Consider the following 10,640-nt stretch of genomic DNA (forward strand, 5'->3'; position numbering starts at 1 on the left):
TTGGAATTATTATTTTTTTGTATACACAATATTTTATATTGCACCTTCACCATTCTCAAGAATACAGAGAGAGAGAGAGAGAGAGAGAGAGAGAGAGAGAGAGAGAGAGAGAGAGAGTGGGAGAGAGTGGGAGAGAGTGGGAGAGAGTGGGAGAGAGTGGGAGAGAGATGCAGATTAAGGTTAATGAACCTATTTAAAAAAAAGAGGCAGGGCAAAACCTTCAAAAAATCAGCCCCCTCCTCAAAAAAAATTTGGTGGAAAAGCCATGGCTTTACATAGTCTCCGAAAGTGAAGAACACTACCAGCTATCCCAAGGAAGGGCATTCCAAAGTTTGCTTGTTTATTTTTTGACATTCATATCCTGTGTCTCTCTCCATGTATTTGGGAAAGAGCCTATCCCAGACCTACCAGGAATTAAACTAGTGGCCTTTTCAGTACAATGCATGTACCCTCCCACTGAGAGACATCCAAGCCCTTATTGAAATAAATGTCCCCAGTCCCCCAGCCTTTGCAAGAAACTTGATTTGCATGGGATTGTTCGCATATTTCCAAAATGCCTGTACTGTAATTGGCTCCAATTACGGCGCTGAAAATATACCCAAAAGGATGAATTCCAAAAGTCGATACAGGTAATGGGTTTACAGTTCCTTCTCCTACATGAGACAGCAGCCTTCATTTCAACGAATGGGTGTTCCATAAATGATCTGCCATGATGAAATGCTTATTGACATCAACCACATATTTCACACCTTGCTACCGGAATGTCCTTTAAACCCGTCGAGAAACTGAGCAGGCTCTCTGCTGGTGATGTTGCCTTGTGTGTCCAAACTGAAATTATCGTATCTAAGGATGCAGGAATATTTTATTCACACAGATTACATAAAAGGCTTTTAGAAGACAGGGAGTTCCTACTCTTTTGAAAGATTAAACTGAAATGGTACCATTCATTACACATTGCTGGAGTGTGGAACCACTTCCCCCTTGGGTTGTATTCAGTTGAGTTCTATTCCAAGTAGACCCCATTGAAATTTATTATTATTATTATTATTATTATTATTATTATTATTAATTTACACCCCAGCTTTCCCCAGCCGCTCTGGGTGGCTCCCAACAGAATATTAAAAATACGATACAACATCAAACATTAAAAACTTCCCTAAGCAGAGCTGCCTTCAGATGTCTTCTAAAAGTCAGGTAGTTGTTTATTTCCTTGACATCTGATGGGAGGGTGTTCCACAGGGCAGGTGCCACTACCAAGAAGGCCCTCTGCCTGGTTCCCTGTAGCCTCACTTCTCACAGTGAGGGAACCACCAGAAGGCTCTCGGAGCTGGACCTCAGTGTCCGGGCTGAATGATGGGGGTGGAGACGCTCCTTTAGGTATACTGGGCCAAGGCCGTATAGAATTCTAGTATAGAATACAACCCTGGTTCTTTATCATGTATTCTCCTGGTGATACTGCTGAGACTTAATAACAATGATATATTGTGAATTAAAATACCTTTGCCTCAGGCAGAAGTAATGTTCTGCTGTGTCAAATACCTTCACGTAACTTCATTATTATTAATATTAATATTACCATTATTTGAATGTTCTGAATTATTTATACACCTCCTTTCATCATAGGATCTCAGGGCAGTTCACAGAATAAAATACAGGATAAAAACAAGTAAAGAAGTAAAAAATCAAACAGGAAAGCAATAACGCCCCCTTTCCACAAGAACATTTAAAAGGCTGTAGAATATTAATCAGCCCATGTAGCGTTGAATTAGAATTTGCTGTATAAAGCAAAGGAAATTCTGAGTGGCAGCGTCGTGGTCAGTGCTGTGGCTCTCTTAGAAGGAGAGCTGTGTTTATTTTGCAATGTCCTTTTCCATAGGAAGTGTGCCAGTAAAAATCTGGGGAAATTAAACGTTCTCTTTTCTTTGGAAATGCCTCAAAGATAAGTGTGTTGTTTTAAGGAATTATTGTAGGAACAACATCTTGGTTTATGTGCCTCAGCAATAATGCCGTGCACTCTCCTGATGTAAATGATGGGACATCTTACAGTTGGCTAGACTTCTTGGAAGCAAGTGTCTTCTGGAGCGATTTAACCATAGAAGGCATGGGTTACCACAGGTGAGGCATGCCACGGTGGCCAACATTTTTATCTTGGAAGGGGTCATGATAGCACAGTGGTACCACACATGCTCTGCATGGAGAAGATTCCAAGTCTCACCCCTCATATCTCTGGTTAAAATGAGTCCCGGGAAGAGCATAAGAAGAGTCCGTCTGGATTAGACCCAATCCAGATTTAGTCCAGAATCCAGTTTGCGTTTGGAGACCCTTTAACCTGGTCTAGAAATAAATTCAGGCAGGACTCCGCTTTTTGGTTTGGTTTTTGGCAGACTTTAGGCCACAACTTTATTGATTACAAATCAAGTGAGTGGTTGCATGGTGTTATGTACTGAGCTGAATCATAGAACAATAGGATCCAGAATCAGCAGTCTGATTGGTCCGCAGGAGCCACCCAATCCAACTCCAGGTGGAAGTGAATCCGCAACCTGATTGGCCTGCAGGAGCAGCCAATCAGGCGGCTGGCAGAAGTGAATCCACAAACTGATTGGCCTGCAGGAGCAGCCAATCAGGCTGCTGGCAGAAGTCAATCCACAAACTGATTGGCCCACAGGTGTAGCCCTGAAGTAGCCAATCACGCAAAGCCCATTGTGTAAATAATGTATATAAGCAGATGGTTTGGGGGAAAGGGCATTCTTCTCTTCTTCTCCTTGATGAAGAGAAGAATAAAAAGCATGAAATTCACTCTCGACTCCAAGTATATTTCACATAGGCTCTGGTTCGGCTAGCTCCTGCAGCCCTGCAGGCAGCGCTGATTCTGGGCACCAACCATAAGTCAGCCTTGGGTGAACACCTGGGACAGAGGCAGGCAGAGGTGTCTGACACACCTCCACCCAGATGAGCCCTGGACTCAGGCTCAGGGCACAACCCCACTCGGGGAAGACCAACCATGAGTCTTTGGATTCCTTTTAAAGGAATACCCATCGCATAGGGATGGCTAGGCATCCTGCCACCCCTTTCAACAAGAACCAGAGCCTATCCGCAACCTTACAAGTTGTGACGATTTGCTAAGCGGCAGGCAAAACCCAAATGGCAGCAGCCAATCAGCCAAGTGGGGGAAATTCCTGCTGTGCCCCTGTCCCACGACGGCATAGCAAGGTCAAGCGCAAGCCCTATAAACAGGAAGAGGTGGGCGGGTGTTCCGGTGCACTGAGACCAGAAAGAGAAGTTCTTTAATTCCTCCTCACTTTCTGCCATCAAGGTTGTATCATCAGAATATCTGAGGTTGTTGATATTTCTTCCAGCAATCTTAATTCCGGCTTGGGATTCATCCAGTCCAGCCTTTCGCATGATGAATTCTGCATATAAGTTAAATAAGCAGGGAGGCAATATACAGCCTTGACGTACTCCTTTCCCAATTTTGAACCAATCAGTTGTTCCATATCCAGTTCTAACTGTAGCTTCTTGCCCCACATAGAGATATCTCAGGAGACAGATGAGGTGATCAGGCACTCCCATTTCTTTAAGAACTTGCCATAGTTTGCTGTGGTCGACACAGTCAAATGCTTTTGCGTAGTCAATGAAGCAGAAGTAGATATTTTTTCTGGAACTCTCTAGCTTTCTCCATAATCCAGCGCATGTTTGCATGTTTTCATTTCTCTAGGCCTCTGTAAATAAAACTCTCTCCTTGTGAGCTTCTGTTTTCCCCAAATATTCGGAATGCTTATTCCAGGCTCTTTCAATAAATTATATTGTGCACTATATATAAGCACTGCGATGATATATACTGTCACCTGGAGGAACTGCATTGCACCTAGCACATGTTCAAAGGTTACATCTGGATAACGCATATGGAATTCACCTGAGTGTAATAAGTGTTTGAGCATGACTAGGCCTATCTAGTTCCCTCTAAGCAAATTTAAGTCTAGGCCGTCAAATTCCTGGAAGAGTTCTATGCAAGCTTTCTTTGGTTCCACGCGTGCATTTTTCCATGGAACCAGGGGATGTTACAGCACCTGTTTATAAACACTGCAAATCCAAAATTAGCAGGGATGGATGGAAGAATCATTTATCAGCCCCTGGCTTCCCAAACCATCTTTAAAAAATGTCACAGATACATTGACACTTCTGCTGATGATTTAAATAGCAACCACCATCCAGCATCGACATCTCTCCGAGAGGGCCCAGTACGCAAGGTTTCTGTCTGCATATCAGATGACTCATCAGCATGCCTGAGAAACTCCCTTTGACTACAGACTCCACTAGCAACACCCACAACAAACACTTGACCAAGGCTTGGGATAGTAGATGGGCTTTAGGACATAATCCTCTCTCATTGCTCAGAGGATGGCAGCTAAAACTGGTGTGCGTGTAGCTCTTGTTTTTCCAGGCTGAGCAAAGGCATGCCGATAGGAAGATCAGTCCTGTGACACCATCACTGCTCTCCCCAATCTCAAGGTTGTCAGGTTTTTGTACTTCGATGACAGTCTTATGAATGGATCCAACATATATTGAGCGGCTTCACTGTCAAAAGCTCGCTAGGTTCTTAACCTACACACACACACACACACACACACCAGCATAGTTTTTGATTGATTTGTTGGCAGAAGAAACCAACGCATATCAGCCTTGATCACAAGAACACCCCCAAGAGGTGTCACTTTGGTCTAAGTCAGGGATGGTCTAAATCAGGCATAGGTAAACTCAGGCCTCCAGATGTTTTTGGACTACAACTCCCATCATCCCTAGCTAACAGGATCAGTGGTCAAGGATGATGGGAATTGTAGTCCCAAAACATCTGGAGGGCTGAGTTTGCCTATGCCTGGTCTAAACCCTGGGTAGCCACTAAAAGGAAAGGATGCTGGAGTAGATAGGCCTTTGGCCTGATCCAGCAGGCTCTTCATATACAGTACAGATATTTGTGGACTCCATTAGCCCTTTCTCATACCCTGTGACATTTCTCTGGTGGAAATAGGAAGACCCAGTGCTCTTTTTCTGGAAAAAGAGGTGCCAGGACTCACAATGGCAATGGTGCCCACCGGAGAGGTGCCGAACTGAGTTCCATACCCTCCAGCATTTCATGGATGAAAATAGGGACATCCTAAGGAAAAGCGGGACATTCCAGGATCAAATCAGAAACCGGGATGGCTTCTGCAAATCCAGAACTGTCCCTGGAAGATAAGGACAAATGGAGGCTCTGCTATCTCTCATTGCCAATCGCCAGAGATGATGGGAGCTGCAGCTCAACAGCCTAGGGAGAGCCACAGGTTCCCCATCCCTGTTCTAAATGTTCTAGCACAGTGGTCCTCAACCTTGGGCCTCCAGATGTTTTTGGCCTACAACTCCCATGATCCCTAGCTAGCAGGATCAGTGGTCAGGGATGATGGGAATTGTAGTCTCAAAACATCTGGAGGCCCAAGGTTGAGGACCACTGTTCTAGCATATAAACTCTACTATGCTCACACCACATTCCTAAATCTTGTCCTCTTGACTTGGCTGTTCCTTCAGAATCACTCCACTTGCTTTCTTCAGCCTCCAAGAAATGACACTCCCTACAGAGCTGGCTTGGGAAAACAAAAGTTCCCTTGGTTTGTTTTAGTCTGGATCTAAATCAAACCAGCGTGCGTCCATATCAGTCCTGAAGAAAATGGTTGAGTGACCAGATCTGGATGAACTGTGAGATTGTGGGAAACATAAAGGGCAATCCCTCAGCCTTAGTTAATTTGTACCATTAAACCTTTAGTTGGGGTCCCAGTGTAGTTCCTTTGACCCAGAATTTCCTTCCTTTCCCAATTTTAGTCAAGCCCATCGTGTTATTTTAACACAGCCCTTTGCATTCGGTTTCCTTTACTTTTGAATGCAACGCAATGAAAGACCTTTCGCAGCTGTGTTATAGCTAGGGGTCATTAACAGTCTCAACCTATCCACAATGTTTCTGCATGGTCTTTTTTCCATACAGACTGCAGTTATTGAACGAAGGCTGAACCTAAAAAGCTCCTTCACTTCAGCTGCAGTTGTCCTATGCTGAGCCTTTCGCTGAATTTTTCATTTCAGCTCCTTCTCTCCCAAACTGTCTTGTTTCCACCTTCTTGTCTCAGAGAATATTTAAGGCCAATTCAAGTGGACATGTTAAATTGCAATTTTAGTGATCTCCATGAAGTTTGACGCCTGGGGAGGAAGTAATGAAATTACTCCACCCTGTGCCCAGCTAGCAATTTATCCCTCTTTCGAATGCATCCTTGCTCTCTTGGTATATGAGTATACAGGCAGACTAAGGAGCCTGTTTCATATGCCAAACTCTGCTTAGATCCATTCAATTCCCATTATTATTATTATTATTATTATTATTATTATTATTAAGCGATATGTATTTACTTCTGTAATAAAATGTGTGGTCTCAATGAACTATATCCTAATTACTCAATCATGTATACAGATTGTAAGTCTTCTTCTGTTTCTGGTAGTTTCCAGCTGCTATTCTGTTATAGAAAAACAAAGAAGGAGGAGGAGGAGGAGGAGGAAGGAGAAGGAAGGAGAAGGAGAAGGAGAGTAGTTTGGATTTGATATCCCACTTTATCACTACCTGAAGGAGTCTCAAAGCGGCTAACATTCTCCTTTCCCTTCCTCCTCCACAACAAACACTCTGTGAGGTGAGTGGGGCTGAAAGACTTCAGAGAAGTGTGACTAGCCCAAGGTCACCCAGCAGCTGCATGTGGAGGAGCGGAGACGCGAACCCAGTTTCCCAGATTGTGAGTCTACCACTCTTAACCACTACACCACACCAAGGCATTTGTTAACATTTTTCTCCTTAATCTCTTGTAAGGAGGAAGGTAGGGACCAAACTAGGATGAGCCAGCTCTCCTAATCATTGGTTTGGGTTCCATCGACTGTAGATCTCTCTACCTTCTTCCCTACCAGTTCCATTGGTCCCAGCCACCACCCTCAGCCAGTGCCGGATTTACACATAAGCTAAACAAGCTATAGCTTAGGGCCCCACTCTCTTCGGGCCCCCCCAATAAATTAAAGGAAAAAACCCTGGATGTACATTTCCAAAATATAAGATAAAAAATAAATAAAACGAAACCTACATACAGCAACAGTGTTTTGTGTTGTGTAGGCTCCTACGATGCAAGTAATGGGCCCTGCCTGCTATATAAAGGGCCCCATTACCTTCAGTAGCTTAGGGCCTCATCAAACCTAAATCCGTCCCTGCCCTCAGCCCACATTTAGCTCACTGGTGCAAATTTTGGAATCAGCCTGAATGATGACATAGTAATCTATGAAGTAAAGCTGCAAATTGTGCCCATGGGAAGGCATTCACACCACGAGTGGAACACAGCAACCATCTGTCCCACCTGCATTCTTCTCGGCATGTTCCTCTGGTTTGTGTGAATTGGTCCTTGTTAGGTAAAGACAGTTGAAGGAAGCCCTTCTTGCTCTTCACTGATGTCTGCTACTAATTTTAGGAGAGGATGTTTTTGTTCATCCCCAGAAGTTCAAGACCAGGCACCCTCAAACTTCGGCCCTCCAGATGTTTTGGCCTGCAACTCCCATGATCCCTAGCTAACAGGACCAGTGGTCAGGGATGATGGGAATTGTAGTCCAAAACATCTGGAGGGCCGAAGTTTGGGGATGCCTGTTCAAGACACTCTCGAGCAGCCATGCCTTCTTCTCCACTGAATGATAATAGGTACTCTTTTCAAGACAGGGTTGAGTCTGCAAGCTCTTTTTTCCTCATTCTCTCCCAATGCGTGTTTCTGAGATGTTGTTGTCAAGCCGTATGTGTGAAAATCCTGCCTCCTGCATGCAAATGGCTAAACAGATGACTCTTTTCACCTTATCCAGTGAGAGATTGGACAGATACTCCAAAACAAACACTTCTCTCATCTAGATCGTGTGTGTGTGTGTGTGTGTGTGTGTGTGTGTGTGTGTGAGACACAAAACTTCCCATTACATCATTGTTATCCACTTGTGTGACCCTTTGTTGCCAGATCTGGCAAAACCTTAACATTTTCCACCAGTCCAGTCTAAGGGCCTGATCCTGAAGCCCTCCTGCTTGAGGAAAAGATATAGGAGCGAGGCTTACCTTTGAAGCTAGTTTTGTAGGCAAGAGATCTCAATTTGTTGTGTTTTTGTTTCTTTCAAGGCTGCAATCCTATATACATTTATCTGGAAGAAAACCCCATCGGACACACTGGCCTGGTTTGCATGTAACGCTAAGGCAAACAATGGCTTTTTGAGAATAAGCAAGTGTGTGGGTACCCAGAGCAAAAATAATTTCTACTTTGTTTCTCCCTAGTTCCTGTCATGCTACCTGGGGCTAAGCCAACAAACCACAAGCTGAAACCAAGGGTTCTTCTTGATTTGCCACTCGTGGTTTGTTTGGTGGAGACAAACCGTGACGTTTTTACGCTGTTTGTTATAGCTTTATCAACCCGACCCATCAAGGGTTAACCCTGTCGACTGACTGGACATTCCATGAGGGGAGGGGAATGGTTGAATGTTTAAAGAGAAGGGACAGCCCTTTGGTCAGTTGAGAGGGTGCTGAGGGAGCGGGAGTGTGAGGGTGATTGTAAAGAAGATCTAGGAGAGTAGGTTTAGGTTAGGGAGTCGTTAGGTTATCTAGTACATGAGTAACAAGGTTATTACCATTGAAACTAAGCTTGTACAACAGGAATACTTAAAGCAGGCATCCCCAAACTGTGGCCCTCCAGATGTTTTGGCCTACAACTCCCATGATCCCTAGCTAACAGGACCAGTGGTCAGGGAAGATGGGAATTGTAGTCCAAAACATCTGGAGGGCCGAAGTTTGGGGATGCCTGACTTAAAGCAACCATTACGTTCTTGAGAAATTAAAATTCCAGTGTTAAAGTGCCAATCAGAAAATCGTCTGTGTTATTTTCCAGCCAAGGTACATGAAACTCATTCATGAGGACACCCATTAAAAAGACAACATTTCCTTCAAGAGTGGAACTTTGGGGTGCATCAAGAGGGCGAGCCAGGCAGACAGACTCAGGGTGTCATAAAGTTACCTCAGGGAAGGGGCAAGCTTTTACAGGAAGGGATTCTTAGAGGCAGAACTCCCTATACTGTGGACACAAGGGATAGTCTCAAATACAGCCCTGAACTTCAATAGGTACCTGGCCACGGTGGTGCTGGAAGAGGACTCTCTTTTGTATAAAAGAAGAGGAAATAGAATAAAACCCTTGAGTGCATGAGGGAATACAGAAAGGCTAAGGGGAGCAATAGGGGGGAGGCTCGGCTTACCCCAGACCATCCCTGTTAGTTCTTTTAATAAGTGAAAGGTAGAATAAATAGGACGGAAGCAAGGGTCTTTCATCGCACAAACCAAAAGACAAAACATCAGGAGATCAGAAAACAGTCTATGGTGCCTGGTTTATACTTGCAGCAGAGCCAAGTGGTAGAATACTTAGGTTACAGAGTACGACTTTGGAGTACAAGGACATAGGAGATGCCATTTCTGAATGCTTCTTTGTTAAGACAGCAACTAACACACCAGGAGGTTTTAGCCGAGCCCACTCATAGGGCTGATAGTTTTCTACCTGCCAGGAGCTTGGAGCATTCCAAAACGGCATGCCCCTACCTGCGTACTGAAGAGGTACAATCCATTTTTAGCCCAGCAGATCCACCAGCCCATTCTCAGGTGTAGCCCAGGCCTTTAAAGATGTCTTATGGGAAGAAGGTCACCCTGTTTTCAATTTGGCCTTTAGAGCTAAATCTAGAGGTGACTGGGCAGCCATGTGCATTTATGCACATACCTGCCCTATTTATGTATAAGACATGATATTGGGGGGGTCTCTCTTTTTTTTACAAGAAAAATACTTTGTGAGAAGGGGAAACCAACCCCCCACCATGTTGTCGACCCCTGACCTAGAGGCAACAGGGCATCATTTATTTCCTTTGCTATGCCACCCATAAACCATCACTTGTCCACCCACAATATAAAAGTTCATCCACTGAAAGAGTTCTAGTGTTACCACAAATTGAAAGTTGGAATAGCCTCTCATTATTTTAGTTAATCACGGGTAGCTGGCATAGTGTCTCCCACCAGTTTTGACAATTTCAGGAGGGCGCCATGTTGACTACCAGAGAAGAGGAAATTCTGCTCTGAAGTGACCCAGTTTGGACACCTGGAGGTCATTATGTCCTCTGCATGAGAGGAGGCCGTCTTTCCCCCTTCTTCGTCTTTCTAGATAGCAGAATTAAAAACAAGAGCCAGCTGCTTTTGGTCTGAACGTGACTGCGGTTTCAATTTCTGCCTCTTGCTCAAAGAAGCTTTTTTCATTCCGTGCCTCCTGCCGAGATCATCTTGAGCCAAGGGGTTCCTAATGAGCGCAGAGCGCGATTTAATCCCTCCACATCCCCACAGAGTAGATTTACGTAGATGGGACGGAGTTCACTTTCTTTGCTGCATCACACAAATGCACATCTCGCAGGCGACTGGGACCTCTTACAACAGCCCATGCAGTACAGCCAGCAGTTAGCTAACCGTGGGCTGGATTCTAGCCCAGTGCCTCCTGAAAGGGGGATTTCAGAGCGTGGCTTGGAATGAAGAGAAGCGGCTCAGG

The sequence above is a fragment of the Zootoca vivipara genome, chromosome 2 (assembly GCF_965207765.1).
Source record: "Zootoca vivipara chromosome 2, rZooViv2.hap1.1, whole genome shotgun sequence".
NCBI lineage: Eukaryota > Metazoa > Chordata > Lepidosauria > Squamata > Lacertidae > Zootoca > Zootoca vivipara.